Raw genomic sequence first — 18,526 nt, 5'->3', positions numbered from 1 at the left:
CAAAGCCAGGAGCACTGCTGTGTCGCCTCACCCTCCTGTCCCTGCAGGTGCTTTCCTCCCTCCTTTTTTGGCGGGTGGCAGCAGTGGCAGTGCCCTCTCCCTCCTGGCTGGCCCAGCAGCAGGGCGCATGTCATGAGAAGGTGTTGCTCCTGCCACTGCTGCCAAAGCCCTACCTGGACACTGCCTGCCTCCCCATGGCCCCGGTCTAGATGATGGAGCCTGTTGTGGGGGCACCTCATTGTGCCCTCTCATAAATTTGGGCCCAGGGGCTTGACCTTCCTGCTCCCCTCCACGCTACACCACTGGTGAGGGCTTCAAGGGAGGTCAGACAGGGCCCTGCTCCCTGTTGAACTCCCAGCACTTACTGAAGGCTTTTGTTGTCGTCGTTCCAGCAGAATTTATGATTCTTTTTCATTGAATTCTGATTTCAAAGTTTTAAATCGTTTTTGTCCTGTTGTATTATTGGGTCTCCTGTACCCCGCTCAGAGAAAACTGTGATACAAATTGCTGAAATAAAAATTAGTAATGAAAAGAGGACAGACTACACATTTATGTAAAATATACCAGTACATATGCTAATGTATGCATATAAAGTCAACTGGACTATTATATATAGGATGGCAAAATCTCTCAAAGCAGCAAAGAAGGAATAATAATCATGCAGATAAATAATCTAGTATTCAGTGTTATCTATTTTTCACCCCTGTCAGGGACTCAAGATAGCTTACAGATAAAAATAAGAACAGCTAGAAACATAGGGGGAAAATAATTAAAAACCAATTAAACATTGATAGAATTGATAGAATTAAAATACAGTACATTAAAGCCATACAAATAATTATCTCCCAGATTTTCAGTACAATCTCTTTATCATCAATGTACTTATTGATTAGAATAACTCATTGTCAAGTATGTCTGGCTTTTAAAAAGGAAGCGACTATCCTGAAAAAAAAACTAAATTCAGCTATGATTTTTTTATTTGAAGCAACAGTTCACCGCTCCCACTTCCCGGCGTGAAGAGATTTCCCTCTATGAAAAGCACACAACCTCACATAGGAAACGGCCTTGTTCTGAGTCATTGACATCAGCAATGTCTACTGACCAGTAGTGGGGATTGCCAGCTAAGTTTGAGGAGGCCGGGTACTGAGTCTGCAACATTTTCCATGCAAATTATTTGCTCTTTCACTGAGATATTGCACACCCTTCACCCCATCCCATGCCATCCCCATACTCCATGACGCAACAGTGACTTCCTTCCTATTTTGTGGAAATCTTCTGCAGCAATCACTCCTAGTGCGATTTGTTTAGAGAAACGCACATCTGTAAACTGTCCTGAGTTTCCTTAGAGTGGAGGCTTTAATTAAAAGATTAAGGAATACAGTGACAGAAAATAAAACTTGGGAACAAAAAGTGAAGGTAACTTGAAACTGATTATTTTTACACCAACTGGACTTTGCATAGGAGCCAACTCCTAGGGGCTAGCCAACTCCTAGGGTCTTTGGCCTCCACAATAAAATATTTGAGGGGGAAAGTTGATGGGCATTCCCATTCAAATGGTATGTGTACATTGCATCATGTGATTGATTATGTGGGGCGGGGCTTATCTGGGCCCCCACAATATTTTATTCAAGTTGGCACCCCCGGGACCATGCATTGGATTATACTTTGCAAGGACTTTTTGCTGATTGCATGAAAACGAGTGAGTCAATTGCTACGATTTTGCTTATCAAAGTTATGGGGTGATTTGGGACTTAAAGGTAAAGGGACCTCTGACCATTAGGTCCAGTTGTAACCAACTCTGGGGTTACGGCGCTCATCTCACTTTATTCGCCAAGGGAGCCGGCGTACAGCTTCCGGGTCATGTGACCAGCACGACTGAGCCGCTTCTGGCAAACCAGAGCAGCACACAGAAACACCATTTACCTTCCCGCCAGAGCGGTACCTATTTATCTACTTGCACTTTGACGTGCTTTCAAACTGCTAGGTTGGCAGGAGCAGGGACCGAGCAACGGGAGCTCACCCCGTCACAGGGATTCGAACCGCCGACCTTCTGATCGGCAAGTCCTAGGCTCTGTGGTTTAACCCACAGCGCCACCCGCATCCCTGATTAGGGACTTAACAGCCCTTAATTTTCTGCCGTCTTTGGAATTCTACAGGCATTGAAGTGTGGGAGAGAGACTGAGAAAAGGATTTATTGGTTTGAAGTGGAGTTGGCTATGTTAAGCCACCCATGGGATTCAGCTGTTTGCTGGAAATCTGATGCAGGGCCAGGGTTTTGTAACCTTGCTTAGGAGTTTGTTTGCCTCTGCTTATGCTGTGTGTATTTATCAATAAAGCAAATATTACGGAGACACCCTATGCCTTCTGTGCTCTCGCATCAAAGGAAACTTGAGCCTGAAGCATTGCCTCTGGAATTACTTCCTGCTCAGGGAAGTGGGGTGCACTTAACAGTCTCTAGAGTGGGAACTCTGTTTGCAACAGAAATGCAGCTCTGAGAATGGAACTGGGATAGCTCCGTTGGTAGAGCATGAGGCTCTTAATCTCAGGGACGTGGGTTCAAGCCCCACGTTGGGCAAAAGATTCCTGCATTGCAGGGGGTTGGACTAGATGACCCTTGTGGTACCTTTCCAACTCTTCAATGCTATGATTCTACATCGTAAAAGCAGTGTAGCATAGTGGCCGACAGAACAATAACCCAAAGTCCTCGGTTCAAATCTCACCTCTGCCATTAATGCACTGATTGGCCATAAGGAAATATTTCCCTGTCTGGGTCAATTACTTACTTCTGAGTAGACATGCCTAAGCACTGCGCTGTAAGAACGCAACTCTTCAGACATAGCTGCTCTCACTTAGTATTGTTTATTAAATTTGCATGCCGCCCTTCATCTGCAGATCTCAACATAAAGCTACAATATAAAAAACACAAAACTGCTTAATAGGCAAACAGCAAAGTCAAATAGTGTTGTGGCATTGTGTACTATGGCTTTGAGTATCCCTTGCTATAGGAACTCCAGATGACTGCCATGTTAATGTCGTTTTCTCAATATGGGTGCTTACCCATGAAGTATTTCGAAATATTTTAATCTATAATGGAGATCACATGCGGTTGTGGGTTTCAACATTTTCTTTCCATCAGTAGGCCCAGCAGCTTAGAACTGAAATATTGAAAGAAGACATTATTTATTGCAACTCTCCTGTGGTTGCTGCATATCTGACATCTTTGAAGCTGGCAGGAGCGATTAGAGATTTCCAAAAGATGCCAAGCACATTAAGAAGGCCTTGTTTGTTATAAGTAGCTTTAAAGCGCATTTGAAGCATATTTTGCCTTCCAAGCGTTCTGGTCGCTCGAGTTTACCTCTCACGGAGCTACGGTTTTCAGCAACCCTTAACAAACTGCAGATACCGAATTACTTGAGGGAAATAATGTGCTTCTAATGTGTTTTAAATGTACTGTGTGTAGGCAGGGTGAATCTTTGTTCTCACTTAGCTTTGCTATTTTTAGATACAGCAGCTAACTCTGGCAATACCTCCTTGCTCCGTTTACAGCCTTGGGATGTGGCAACTAACCCTGAAACCCTTCGCAAGGTCTATTTCTTCTACCTCTAGAAGGATGAAAGCAATTAGCATGAAGGCCCTTTGAAAAGATATCTTGCACCGGTGAGCTATTGCGATGCTGACAGACTCAGACTTTTCTCATGTGAGATCAGTACTATTCTGAGGCAGGTGGCAGGAGGGTCATTTGGCCTGGGCTCTGAATCTCAAAAAGGGCTTTACGTTTAGATTTTTTTTTTTCATTTTTTGGCATTTGATGAGTTTTGCAGTGCTTTTCTGCTGGTTGTAACAAATTGTGACGCTCTCTCAGCTTAGAGCTGTAAATCTTAAATGAGTAAAAGCTGCAATTTGGTAAAAGGTAGCGGGGAAGGACGCGGGTGGCGCTGTGGGTAAAAGCCTCAGCGCCTAGGGCTTGCCGATCGAAAGGTCGGCGGTTTGAATCCCCGTGGCGGGGTGCGCTCCCGTTGCTCGGTCCCAGCGCCTGCCAACCTAGCAGTTCGAAAGCACCCCCGAGTGCAAGTAGATAAATAGGGACCGCTTTCTAGCGGGAAGGTAAACGGCGTTTCCGTGTGTGGCTCTGGCTCGCCAGAGCAGCGATGTCACGCTGGCCACGTGACCCAGAAATGTCTTCGGACAGCGCTGGCCCCCGGCCTCTTGAGTGAGATGGCGCACAACCCTAGAGTCTGTCAAGACTGGCCCGTACGGGCAGGGGTACCTTTACCTTTAGTGGGGAAGAGGACCAAGACAGGTGGAGGCTGTGTAGTTCCCCCCCCCCCTGCAGAGAAGCATCCATGACCGCAGGGACATATGTCAAGGCAGATGTCAAGGCAATAAACAACTATTTTACTTTTAAAAGACAACTGTTTAGGGAAGTTTTTAATGTCTGACGCTGTATTGTTTTTAATATTCGATTGGAAGTCGCCCAGAGTGGCTGAGGAAACCCAGCCAGATGGGCGTGGTATAAATCAATTACTACTACTACTACTACTACATAAAACTAGTGGTTATGCAGGCATGTTTCAAACAATGATCCTCAGGGTTAGGAGATACATGCACACACATCATTGGAATGTTGAATACCAATTATACAATTGGCATTCTATAATCATCTTCTTGAATACTCAAAAGAAGAAATGTAGTCTTGTACAACCTCTCATTCCGTCACAAGTGCTCAGCTGACATGCTGTCCGGAGGAACTGTGTCTGTAGTCATGGGTCATTTGTTTAGAAATCACAAAGTCCTGCTGGGATTCCCCTTTTCCTCTCTCTATGAGCCTATTTGACTTCCCAGACCACAGCAGCATGACCTCACATTTTCCAAACAAATGTCAGCTGAGAGGAGTGATGAATTAACTAAGGCGCAAACCCTGGGTGCGTGGGTTGGAGACTTCACAAGGAAATCACTACTGCCGTTTTCATTTCTACGGAAGCTTCGACACAGGATCAACTGCTATCTCAAAACACACAAGCAGCAGTAGACTGCCTATATATTGGGAGTGATTAAGCTATACCTCCACCTAGTGGGTGATTCTGTCATTTAAGAACATTAAGGTAGTTGGGTGCAGTGCTTTTTTCCAGAAAAAGAGGTGCAGGAGCCAAAGTTGTTGAGTTTTTTTCAGGGGCAAAACAACACTTTTGGGGGGAGAGAATATATAGCCTGGAAGGTAGTACTGGGGACTCCACCTGTGGACCCTACAGATCTTATTGTAATGGGGGAGGGGGGGATTCAGCTTTTGACTGCTGTTGCTTCAGCAAATTCTGAGAAACACATTCAACCACTGCTACTCATACTCAGTGAAATGGTTATATCTGATCATGTTTAGCCACAGTGGTTCCTCCTTGGTTGCTTTGCGGATTGGTTCATTGCTATTCCACCACCACAACTGAGCATGTGCGCTGTGGTACTTTCCTCGCTCCCCAGCAAGGAGGAAAGCAAACATAATAGTAATAAATGGCTTCTCATAAAAGGATCAAGACCATCATGGCACGGCTGCTCTTTAGCACGTTCAGCATGAAACAAAACAGAAACATTTCACTTCTAAATTCTTATAGAATGCTTTATGGTTTAAATCTCCATGACCGCAGATGGACAGATCCTGCCACTCTTCTGTTGCTAACCAACAGGCATACATACGGTTTCTGCTGAAAACGATTTATTCTCCCAGGTTTTAATAAATCTTTTTATTCTTGCCATCTCTCTGCTTTTACAGCTGCTTTGTTGTTTTGCATTTTTCAAAATGTGCTTTTGTTTGAAGTTCATGTTAATGGTTGAATTTTAAATATTATTGTTCTCCAATTTTGACGCTTTTGCTGAAAGGCAGGAAAAAGATCTTATCAGTTGATAATTTACTGGTGCCCACTACCAAGTTTGCATGTTGAGAACTCATGCAGCTTTTTACACATTACAGTCTGACTGCGATATAAAACCCCCTGCTAGAGGACTTCCTGGAGACATCTGTTTGATTGCTGTCCGACCTTAGGTCTGATGCAGAAGAGCTCCTTAGGTTCTTAAAATCAGTTACTATTGACAGGAGTGTTTCAACATCTCAGACATTATATATTTAGAACACACACACACACACACACACACACACCGCTCTTGTTGTCTACCAGGTAGAATTTGCCTATTTGCTGTGCAATTCAGGTAGCCTTACCACTGCCATGGAGTTCAAAACACCATATGGCTTGTCATGCTGCAATGAAGCTTTCATCTACAACTGTACCACTGATTCACCTTAACTACTGCCACTTAATAACTGAAATATATCATTGCCAATGCCATATCCCACTAGCAATATATTCTATAAACTATAAAGGTGTTATGAAATGAATACTAAAGTTGTTACTGTTTCTTTAAGACTTACGGTACATCTGCTGTAATAAGGTTAGAGTGTCTTTAAATGACCAGCTGACCGACAAAACTTGTTTTCTAAACTGTTTTAACTTAGGTTCCACTTACCCTTAGTCCCTCTTCCCCAATCTCACCAGCAGGAACTGCAGACTTCAGCTGGTTTCATTTGAGAAAGGCTTTCAAGGCAATTCTCCGGGCAGCTCCAGAAGCTCCTTTCTGAATTTTCCTCACTGCTTGATCTCCAGCTTAAGCCAGTGATTCAGCTCTTTGGGGGCATAATATATATCCAGCCGGAATAGCCTCCTGCCTGTCTCCCACCTGCTTCCAGACATCCGGCTTCTCCATCAGATTTTTCTTCTTAGCAAGCCTTCCTCCTCTGGTCAGCAGTCTCTGCTGTTACTCAACAGTAGTAGAATAGACTTATTTATGTCTCAGCCACCTTGCCTTCAGCCAAGTGGATTTGCATGATGTAGACTTCCCACTTTCCCCAGCCAGTGAGTAACCCAGAGTTTCTGCCCAGTAAGCCAATCGTAAGGTTAATTTTACAATTCTCTCTCACAGTATATAAAACTACTGCATTCCCAAGACCAACTTTAGGTACTTACATAACTGGATAATCAAATGGGATGGACACTTTTAAAATTTAAACCTTGCATGCCCCCCCACATTGCACCTATAAAACAAGTCTCATCTTGTAAACATATTTTAAAAGGTGATTTCTTCATAGAGACCTGCACCACAGTAGTAACATATGCAACAAGCACATTAGTTTAGAATAGATCATGGAGCAGTGACAGTACTTTAGGTCATGTGGTTATTTCTTTTGGGAGTGCTGCATTTCTGTCTGGAACTAGAATTGCAACGAACCACATTATCCAGACAGCTCCCACGGTGTCTGCCTAGATTAATACAACATGGAAAATCTTACAAGTATTCTTCTTCTTCATTTGCAGGAAGTTACACTGTAACAATAGGAAAAATGGGTATTTTCTATTTTAGACCACTAGGTGAGAGGAGGAGGAAAGGGCAGCTCAGTAATGAAACACTAGGTTGGAGTTATTTATAAACTTCCTCCTTTCCTGGAAACTACCTAAATCACATATTGTTGTTTGTTTGTTTATTTAATCAATTTTCCATTTGTCAAAGTAAACAAGAGTAAATTACAAAACAGCTTACTTTTATGTATACAGAATAAAACATAAAATCAGTATTTCTATAAACTGGATCCTGAGAGGAGATGGCCGTGGTTATAATATAATAATAATTTATTATTTATACCCTGCCCATCTGGCTGAGTTTCCCCAGCCACTCTGGGCGGCTCCCAATCGAGTGTTAAAAACAATACAGCATTAAATATTAAAAACTCCCCTAAACAGGGCTGCCTTCAGATGTCTTTTAAAAATAGGATAACTGCTAACTGCTTATTTCCTTGACATCTGATGGGAGGGCGTTCCACAGGGCAGGCGCCACTACCGAGAAGGCCCTCTGTCTGGTTGCAGTGTTTTTCAAAGTAAGCAGACAGATTGGGTCAGGTAAGGAATGTTTTATTACTTCAGATTATAGCTTAGCTTTGTTCATGCACATATTGCCAATTCCTTTTAATTGCAAGACACACTTTTACTCTCAAAAGCGGGTGAGGTATAAACACCAAACTCTGCTATAAACTGTTGACTCCTCTCTTCCATGAGCTTCAACATTTTTGTAGTCAATCAAATCATGCCAGACAGCATCAAAGTTGTCATGTTTCTCTTCTCCTCTTGCCACTCTCAGCTTTTGAGGATCATTTTTCTAACAACACTGCCCGTCACACTATGGTATTACCTGTGGCATGTGTTCAATATTTGTAACCATTTCCATGTTCTGGCTGTTGCCATTCTATAGGCAGTTAGTAAATATGCTATGCCCACTTCACATTCGGGGAAAGGACTGGTCTATGAAATGAAGAGCACAAGTAGAAACAAAGCCCTTCCACTCCCTTTGCAATGCCCCAATATACCCAAGCTGGCTACATTCTTCAGTCAACTAAAAGCTTAGAGTTTTCATATTATTATTCAAATGCAGAGTACCTTTGTGAAACAGCAGGGAAGGGGGCCTTTTCTGTAGTGGTGCCAAGGCAGTGGGATGCCCTGTCAACGTTCACTTGGCCCCATCACTGGCAAGCGATCAATATTTTATTTTCCAACACACATTTCCAAACACCGTTTTGTGATTTGGCAGCCACTATGTATAACAATGAGGCCGACTCTTAGCATAGTCAAACTGCACAGTCAAGCCCGCCCTCCCCACAGGCCTAGGGAGGCTATGCAGATTTAGTCAGTTGCATTTAACAAGAATGTGCGACACCATCTTATTTGTTCCAGACCAGGTATTATTTACTACTAGTGTTACACAACCCATTCACTCCTTCCACCTGGTAGCAAGAGCTCTTGCTGCACTCAAGTTAAAAGAGGTGCCAAGGGAACACAAATAAATGCCTTCAAATATAAAACTCTGGAGGGAAACTGCAATTTTGGCATTACTCCTAGCTATACTATTATAAAAATATGTGATTAAATCCTAACATAGTGAGAAGACATTGCATATGGAAAGATAGAAGACACCTCTCAGATATTGATTTCCAGTTTCATTTGTGACACAATACACCAGCCGCTTTTTATGTTGCCTTTGTACAAAGGAGATGCACTGTTCCCATTAAATTCCAGGAACTGCTATTGTTGGGTTTATGGGATGATATCTGGAAGCCAAGCTCCTTATTTCTCTCTTAAGGAGTGTTTTCACAACTGCGGCCAGCACTTTTGTAATTGTGCTCTCCCCCCACAACTGCATTGCGTGAGAACATGCATTTCCGCCTTTATAACCATGTGCAATTGTGCAGATAAAAGCAACGTTAAGAGTTCTTCTCAGCCAGTGTCTTGCCTTTTCTCACTCAATACAGTTGAATTCAGTGCAAGTTTATTTGGAAGTCAATTCCACTGAGTTAAATGGCATTTACATCCCATTAAGTGTGCACGGGATTGCATCCTAAGTAGCTTTATATAATTTTCACGTGTGCAATCAGCCAACTTTCCAGTTGCCCTAGGGCTGCAAAGCAGAAGAGAAACATGTCCCAGCCTCTTCCACTAGTCAAGAGGACTAAGACTACTGGTATCTGCCATACATCCGGATTTTCCTGGCCATTACCAGAATTTCAAAGGCGGAATTGATGTCCGGGGGGAATTTCCGAAAGGGGTTTTGGGGGTTTCCTGGTTTTTACTTTTTGAAAATATGGCAACCCTAGCATACACACATGTGCGCGTTAGGGATTTAGCATCACTGCCTGTTGCTTGTAAACCCAACTTGGGAATCATCTGATTGAAAGGAGGGTGTAATTTTTCAATAAATAAAATGTAAGTGCAATTCTACAACTACATAACTTTTCAAATGAAGACAACCCCCGCCCCCCGCAATGAAATACAATTCCATGTGGGGCAATTTTGTGCAAATATTTCAGGACCAAAGAACAGACAGGCACAGTAATTAACTCTGGTTCAAAGTTTAATGAAAGAAAGATACACAGCTTTACTTAAGCGTACATCCGATAATGCTATTTGTATAATTTTAATCAAAAGCATATAAGCAAGTTGTCTGTCCCCATCTTTATGCCATTCATCAGGGAAATGCTACATGAATGAAATACAGATTATTTTTTATCACCAACAAAAAACATTGAAGAGGCTAGATACTTACCAAGGTGCCAGATCAGAAATACGTTCCCTCACTTTCTGGTTCTCCTGGTGTCTGCAGGACTATACAAGTTGTTTTCATATGATCAGAGTAAGATCACAGGGTCTGTTACAGTATTTGGAACTGAAAACATACTCCACTTAGGTCACTCCAGCTGCACAGCAATAAGCAGGACAAAAGCCAGTTGCTTCATACTATGTAGAGCTGTTTACAAATATAAATGCAATCCAATATATCAACAGGCCCAAGTGTTTAGTGTGTCCCTCCAGAAAATTCAAGCTTGCTGTGCATGATCAAAGCCATTTAGATTTGGTTAACCAGTTTATACCAAGTAGCAATGATCTAGTCAGCATTAAGGCATTGCTTGAAATAGAAGCTACATCCACAAGTCAGAGGAGAAATAAATATGATCCTGGTGATACTCCTTGTGCTGGGGTTCTAAACTGCATTTGCCACTCCTTGTGTAGTGTTGTGCTTGTGTGAAGCAGCATATCCTACCACACACCTTAAGAATTAGGTGTTTCCCTGGCATAGCTGAGCCCTGTACAAATCACTTGGGGATAATCATATGATTAGGTGTCTATGTAGTTTGGGATTTCAGTGACAACTGCATTACCAGGTTATCTTACTAATCAACAAACTAGTTTTAAGTATTAACTTTCCCTAGTATAAAGGAAAGTAAAGGGCACAGAAGGAAAGTTAAGACACAGAAACTATCAAAATTTTAATTATGTTTACAAGATACCCTTGTTTTCAATAAAAGCACAGTAAGACAGGATGTGTTCTAAAAAAAAGAGTCTCCTAAATGAATGGCAGGTTCTTCATGTTCATAGTTTCTCTTGCAGGTGAATTAATTTTTGGCAACTCAAAATTTTTAACATGATGCCTAGGTCAACTCAATTCTTGTGGCTGAACTACTAAATGCCAACAGTAGCGGTTGGGTTTCAGTTTTGTTTCTTCTGCCCACTTGCCCACTGCCCCAAAATAACCTGAACTGTACAGAGCTGGCAGATTTAAGATTTTCATCCTTATAAAATACTATATATTGACCACTAGAGAAATGGGACTGAGAAATACTAGAAAAACAAGGGACCAAGACATTCTAAACAACACTCTTGATTCATATATTGAATGGTTACAGCGACTACTTGTTCTTCTGGGTTCTTCAACCTTTACTATGAAATGCAGCTAGATTTAAATTTCCACATCTGTTGTAGTTTTAAGAAGCATTTTCATTATCCACAAGTTGGTAGGCATGATACATACCTTTGTTTTCTCATGCTGATCACAAAATATTATTTTTAGTTGTAGCCTACTCCCCAATCCAAAGGCTTTTTATGCCGTAACACACCCAATACCACAGAATGAACCAATTAACTGGATTTGTTTCGATCAAACTAAAATGTAGGAGACCAGTAACCCTGTGCTAGCTTAACTCTAAGCCAACAAGCCCAGCTCAAAACAAGGAGGTCTTAAGAAGCATTCTAAAGCTGCTCCAATGAGATTTTGGCAATTCTAAAAAGAAGTTTCAGGATTGCTGAACATGAATATAAGGTGGCATTAAGAGAGAGACTGCAATGGCACAGAGGCAGCAGCAGTCTCATACTGATGAAGCAATCAATAAAGCAACAGATTTACCTAGAGTTGGTGGGAGAAGCTGATATTTCTGTGTAAGGGCTGTGACCACTTCTCAACTTTATTTACTTGAATGACTGCCAACAGCTTTAGTTTGCCACTTTGAGAGCAGGTTTTTAAAAGCATGTTACCAAATTAAGTTGGCTAGTAAATATGGCAGCAGAAAATTAAAGATACAGAAACATGCAGTTCTAATTAAGATGCAACTACATTTTTGCACAGACCACCAGTTTAAGCAAAACAGCAGCACTACAGAAATGCATAGTCGACTTTAAGAAATAACCAAAGAACACTGAATATTCAGAACCCACTGAAGAGAGAAGGGACTACCTAAGAAAATTATCTAGGCTTTAAAGTGTTGAGATTCAAGGGTTTCAGAGGACACAGCATTTCGTATCAATAATGCCCATCACAAAAGATGTGCTCATCAGTTAACAAAGTTGTGCTGGTGGGTGTTTGTAAGGACTGCTAAGAAGAAAGAATCAGAATATTTAATTACTCTTGTTTTGTTAATAGCATAAACACCCATTCACCCCAGATGTGATTGAGGTTATTTTCCAATCAACCTTAGTCAAATGATTTCCCACTTAGAAAAAAAGTGCATTACTGGATCCCTGACTGGAATGCCACCACATGATACACTAAACCCAAATTGGTTATTTACTGTAATTCCCCTTCCCTTTCTTAATCGGAGCCTGTGAATATTTATCCCTTTTAGGTGTAGCAAGATGCAACCCTCTCCAGATAACTTATGGCTCCATCCTCATGTACTAAGATGGCATTTGTAGTACAGGATTTCAAACAAACATCAGGTACTTACAGATTAAACTAACCTGTACTGGCAGTGCTGTGGGATTTTTTTCTTCTCTACCAGTAAGTAGCAAATGCTGAAATTCTGCTGCTAGTCAACAAAAACACAAATTATATTAAACCAAAAAGCTTAATTCATAATTTAGTTTTAAATTTCGAAACACAAACCAAAATTCTTGCACTTTTTTATAGCAACTGTTAACTCCTAAGTAGTCCGTCAAACTGAACTCTGACATATACTTGTTGAACCAATTCAAATGTTAAAGGGTTACAGTGCAAGTTGCCAAAAAAAAAAATATGTAGCGTTCTTTCAAGGGTATCAGTGAAAATGAACTGGAAAGCGCTGTACTTGTATTACTACTAACAGTCCGAGAAAGCAAAATATAACTGAACCTTCAAATGCTGACTGAATTTCTAAAGGATTATAAAATATTTTATGTTAGCTGAGTTGACTATTCTTAAAATTAAGCACAAGAGTAAAATTTATACTGAACTTCGACTCCTAACTTTTAGCAACTGTTGTGTGAAGTAGAGGTGTGACATTTTGAAAACAGTGCTTGCCAGGCACACATCAGTGATTCAAAACTGCCATTTTAGTGAAGGCATTTTTGTGCCTTCGCATTTATTTTTAATTAAGGGAACATAATTAAGGAAGGGAACAACTTATTTAGTCTTGCCAGACAATGGCAAGAATGCTCCACTGCAAATACGTTATCTGAACAAGGTATGGAAATAGTGCAGTGAGACATTCCAATCTATTAAGTTGGCAGCGCAGACTCAGTAGGCCAAAAGAATGGAAGTGAGATTCTATGTTGAGTGTCGTCATCCCGTCCCGTCCCCCGTCCCCCATTTCAGCATGGCTCTCTTAAGTATGCTTCCCAGGACAACAAATGGTTAAGTTGACCAAAACAGACTACAAAAGTTCAGAATAGGAAATGCCCAAAATGTATGATCTCTCAAAAACCTAAAAGCAGTTTCAAACCTAAAAAAAGCACTTGCAATGCTTTTGCAATGCTCTGAAACTGACAATGTAACCATGTGTTCATAGGATTGTAAAGTTGGAAAGGACGAGGGTCACCTAGTCCAACCCATGCAATACAGGAATCATTTGCCTAACTTGGGGCTCCAAGCCACACCCCTTGCAGTTCGGAGTCTCATGCTCTACTGACTGAGCTATTGCGTTACCCAACAAGATTCCTTAAATTGACATTATTCTGTGATCAAATATTTTATAAATTTACGAGTCACAGTGGTCAACAAGCAATATGGACTGAATTATATATTAAATGTTTTATTATACAAAAGATGTGAAGTGATTGTGTGTTTTCATTTAACAATAAACATCCATCCAAAGATTCAGATGCATATAATTTTAAAGAGAGTAGTGCTGCCTCAGTTAAAACTGAAATAATACTAATATAGCAAGAGTGGCCAGAATTAATGCCACCTTGCAGTTGCCAAACTGTAAGTATAATTAACTCAAGTGTATGCCTATGACACAAAATGATCTAGTTTTGATTTAACTACTTGTATCTACTTGAATACACTTCAGTCAAGTCGGAGTACTTCAAATAGCAGCACCCCAGAGCAGAGGAAAACGGCAGCCAGACACAGCTGGAACCTGTTTTCTTCCCACTTTCGAATTAAGACATGACTCTGCATGACATATGGATGTACACAAACTTATCTAAAGTATTTCCACTCCGCAGGGGCCTCAGAGAACTCTCAAACTGCTGCTTATCGACTTCTTTACTGAAAAATCAATTTGACAATTTTGCACAAGAGCTCTTAAAGGGCAACTGGGGGGCGGGGACCGAATTCTATGTAAGCAATGACGGCAGTTTTCCTTTGAATTGCTAATGTACAAAATCCCCAAACTTCTTTTTTCAATGCGAGAGTTTGGGTAGCATATTGGAAGTTCTGTGATGGCAGAAAAAATTTAACATCTGGGCAAACTGCAATTCAGAATTGCTATTTAAATCTTAATTCTAAATTATTTTTTTTGAAGTTCAACTTGGTCGTGCGTCTCACTTCAAGAGATCAGAATGAATGAAGCACAATGCCCCAAGAACCACCTGAGACTACTACTGAAGTCCTGAAAAGAGGTGTACTGCAGGTAGAGGAATTTCTGAACTAAAGCCAAAATTTAGAAAGTTGTAGCAAAGGAAAGCAATGAAACCTGTTTGGATCTCCTTTGCAGTACATTCATACTGACTTTTAGGTTGCTCTGTAATTATAAAGAAATAGGCACATACATTTGTTCAAAATCCTAGTATCTGTCAGTTCTTCATAAACCATAAAGTTACATTAGGTATATGCTAGAAAATGTGATTGTAGGACAGCTGCAGAAGTGTAAAAAAAAAAAAATAAGGCTCAGATTGGATGAAGGGAATATTCAAAGCTAAACATGTTCTCTCTTATCAAGTGATTCCTGTCTAAAATCATGCAACTGGATCAAGGCACTCATTTATTTAATCTATTTTATTACAGGGTGACACAGTAAAGGCATCCTAACACCCAAGCTATTTTTTCGTGGATACTCAAAAAGGTAACAGAAGCCATGAATACAACCCTTCTATTTCAAGTCCCGCCAAACAAAGCAATAAATTGGCTATTGACCAAGGGGGGTGGGGAAACATTGAAAAAAGCAGATCTCAGAGCAGAGGACATTGTAGAAGAAACGCTGATGTGCTATTTTCCATCTTCAGTACGGAGTCCATCTTCACCATTAATTGTCAAGAGTCACGTCACACACAATGACAATACACTGAATTGAGGATTTGAATGCAGTTTACGTTCAGATGTGAGGTAGTCACAGTGAACTTTACTCTGGATTACAATTTCTCGAGAAAATGAGAAGCTTGCAGAGGCTTCTGCATGCATGTGAGAGAAGTGACAGGCAGCTGATTGTATTGCTTAGGGATTACGACAAAGGTAATTCTAAGTAAGCGTTTTAAAACTGCAACCACGAAAACATGAGTTACAGCCAGAGCTAGTAGATGCCACAGAAAACAAATCGACACTTCAATTTGGAAAAGCACTTTGAGGATTGGGTGAGAGGGCTGTGTAAGACAGGGATGGAGAACTTTTAGCCCTCCAAATGATGCTCATGCAAGCCTTGATCACTGACAATAGTGGCTGGGTGCTGATAAGATTTGGAGCCCAACAACTTATGGAGGGCCATCCCTTGAATTAAGGGAAAACAGCCTCTCACACCCAATTCCCAAACTCTTAAAAAACTAAGTAAGAGTTTAAGAAGCAGTCTGAGGCTCTGCAAGTGCAAACTGAAGGGACCACCCAGAAAATCTAGGTGCCTTGTGAAAGCTTCAAACTCTCTCAAACGAAAACTAGATTTGTTGTAAGAGTTGCAGGTAGAAGTAAATTCTCAAGTATTCCTGAAAATCTTTTATCAGCAGCTTTCCTCAGAATGTTAAATCTTTCTTTTAAAGTAATGCATGTGTTTTCACATGAGTCTAGCAATACATTTTCTAGGAAGGATTCAAATGGCACCAAAACCCCTAAACGTTTGTTTTATGTTCTGTGCATAATATATGGAAAATTGCTTACACTAGGAATACCTAAATGTCTGTGCTCATTTATGTTCCAGTGCACATAAATAGGGCAAGTTGTTTACCTTTAAAGTCAGGCTGTTGAAAGAATCATGTTTCCTACTAAACATTTATCTCACTTGTTCATCTTATGAAACTCACAACTGCATTTTTCTCCACTCTGTGGGCTCTACATTAATATTAACTTATGACAGATAACATATTTAATGATAAGGTAATTGCTTCAGGTAAATTTCTGTTAAGTTGATGTCACTGACCCCCAACTGCAGAGGTGTGTATCAGTGGAGAAAAACTGATTTCAACACAGGCATTTTCTTAACAATACTAAACACAGCCAACAAAACTCCTGGACTTTTAAAATTCACAGCATCATTTCAAAGGCAGTCATCTTGCTGTTAAAAGATGGCATCGCTACACCAAGTTTCAGAGGGTAAGGTGATGGAGGACTTAACAATTGAACAGGAAATGTTTTGACTCATTTTAAGATTTCTGACTGCTAACAACAATAAATTTAAGCACTAAAGTCAGAGTATCAATATTAATATAGAGCCCATCAAAAGATTATAAAAATCCTAAATTAAATTAAAGATAGGAGCCTTCACCAAACTTGCTGCAAGTTTGGGGACATGAATATCCAACAGCTATAAAGCTGTGAAAGCCCCTAGAATGAATAAAATAAATCCCACTTGCCTCAGACTGAACAGGGCAACACTGAGACTCTGCCTCAGCCTGTCCTATGGCAGGGCTATAGGAAGAAGAAAAATTTAAATTTTAGAAAAACACAACCCAATTAAGTTAAAAATACATGCAATCAAAATTAACAAAATTCCAATGATCAAGCACAGATTTGGTCTCAACTTTTAAGCTCCACACAAATCAGATATGGAATCTGTAAACCAGAATTAATGTATAGAAGAAAAAAACCCAACTAGAGTGCTCACCTTCCAGCTTGACCAGTGCTATATGACACTCAGTAGAAAGTGGGTGTTTCCCCTACAAGTGATAAAATATTCTGAACTAATGCAGTAAAAGTGAAAAATGTAAAAAAACGAATCTGCTGTTCAGAAACTTTACATCACTCTTGCATAGTAGTTAGACCAGTACAATTATTAAGACAACTGTATTAATCATTTTTTTAATGTCAGAGGTACGAATTTGTTAAAGTATCAAAATTCCTTTCCATAATGGCCAAGTTTAGATGTAGCAGGAAACCATGGTCTCCAATTTGGAGAGTGCACCCTACTGCTTTTGCGACTCTCAAGGAGATAAAAAGCTTCTACTTTCAATTAACTCAAAACCATGGTTGGATCATCACTTCTTATTACAAATACTGTAAACAAGTAACAGTTCCCCATGTTCAGATATCACAAGGAACTAAGTTTTTTGTTCCTTCCTTGTGGGCACAAAAGAGAAGGAATGGAGGAAATCACAAGAGACTTGAGATTCATTCTCATAACTGACCATGGTTTGCTTACATGTATGAATGACCCCAGCCTATGGATTAGCAACACCTACGGAACTTTTTATTCTAAAAACAAGCTTGTATTCAGAATTTTCAGAAAGTTCAACATAAAGGCCTTGAATATATGCTGAAAATAATAATAAGCTGTTCCCTTGCACCTCCAACAGATGCAAGAGCACCCTCTCTCAGTGGAAGCAGGATGGAAACTGACTGGCACTCTTCCACTGAGAGCAAATAGATTTCAAAGCCTCTATCTAGAAGATGGAGGGGCCTACGGGCTTCAGAATGCCTGCCTCCAGCGAGGGGGTCGGAATTAGTTATCTCTAACCCAAGCATACAGCACAGGTGAATCTCTATAGCAGGGATAGGGAACCTGTGCCACTCCAGGTAATATAAAGGGGCAATACAAGGCTACAGTAGAAATTAGTCAATTTCTGATCAAATTCTATCTACTGGGTCCAGAGTTCCCATATTCCTGCTGGACGAAGGGGGAGGAGATCTTTACCAATTTCTCTTTCCTCTTGCAAAGCTGCTCTGGTGAGCTCTGAAGCCATGTGGAAAGTGGTGCAGGGGCTGAAGAGGAAATTTGCCTACCCCTCTGTCCAGCAGGAGCCTCTGGATGCAACTAGTACAAACTGTACACTAGTTCTTTTAAATGTAAAATGGCCAGTATGGGCTACAAAAGGCTTTCTAATGGGCTCATTAGGAATGAAGCATGTTACAAGAATCATTGTGTGTAATTTTGCCATAGACTGAGGAAAAGTTACCAACACTTGCTTAAGCAAGCCCATTGCCAAAATGGTTTGCCTCTATAGATCCTAGTACTGGGATCTATAGAGACAGTAATGTCAAAGAAAACTTCAGATATGTGTTTTCATGAATGAGAAAAACAAGCATAACCTCTTCAGATAATGGTCAACAGGTA

At 40.7% G+C, this 18,526-nt stretch overlaps 1 long non-coding RNA gene across 1 annotated transcript; it reads right to left on the bottom strand.

The window, feature by feature from the left end:
* Positions 1-530: 530 nt before the first annotated feature.
* Positions 531-18,410, bottom strand: LOC114587481 (uncharacterized). The gene is made up of 2 exons (XR_003704297.2): positions 6,511-18,410; positions 531-5,861 (listed from the first exon to the last, which is right to left on the bottom strand). It is a non-coding gene; the product is annotated as an uncharacterized LOC114587481 (long non-coding RNA).
* Between the last annotated feature and the right edge of the window lie 116 nt (positions 18,411-18,526).

The sequence above is a fragment of the Podarcis muralis genome, chromosome 2 (assembly GCF_964188315.1).
Source record: "Podarcis muralis chromosome 2, rPodMur119.hap1.1, whole genome shotgun sequence".
NCBI lineage: Eukaryota > Metazoa > Chordata > Lepidosauria > Squamata > Lacertidae > Podarcis > Podarcis muralis.
The sequence above is the reverse complement of the archived record's forward strand: the minus strand, read 5'-3'. Positions and strand labels throughout refer to the sequence as shown.